Raw genomic sequence first — 293 nt, 5'->3', positions numbered from 1 at the left:
GTCATCTGAACAAGTAAGTAACAAGTCTGCCATGTTTGTTCTGACCAACTGAGGAAAAAAGCATTACAATAAGTCGCGTTACCAATGGTGATTTAATCTAAAGATCGGTTAGCTCATATCACATCAAACTGTGTAAATTATTATTATTGTTATACTTTATTCTCAAATTGTTAACGTTAACAACATCAGCATTACGTGACTATATGAATATAGTGAGTATAAGCGTGTAGATTTCAATTTCTGTACAGTCTAATTTCTAATTGTCATCCCACTCAAATTTCATATTAAGAAAT

General features: G+C 31.1%; 1 protein-coding gene across 1 annotated transcript in view; it reads right to left on the bottom strand.

Moving 5' to 3' along the window:
• Window positions 1–293, bottom strand: part of nin (ninein (GSK3B interacting protein)) — a 23433-nt gene that overhangs the window by 9019 nt on the left and 14121 nt on the right. The window lies entirely within an intron of this gene.

This window comes from Sinocyclocheilus anshuiensis, unplaced genomic scaffold (assembly GCF_001515605.1).
Source record: "Sinocyclocheilus anshuiensis isolate Anshui unplaced genomic scaffold, SAMN03320099.WGS_v1.1 scaffold487, whole genome shotgun sequence".
NCBI lineage: Eukaryota > Metazoa > Chordata > Actinopteri > Cypriniformes > Cyprinidae > Sinocyclocheilus > Sinocyclocheilus anshuiensis.
The sequence above is the reverse complement of the archived record's forward strand: the minus strand, read 5'-3'. Positions and strand labels throughout refer to the sequence as shown.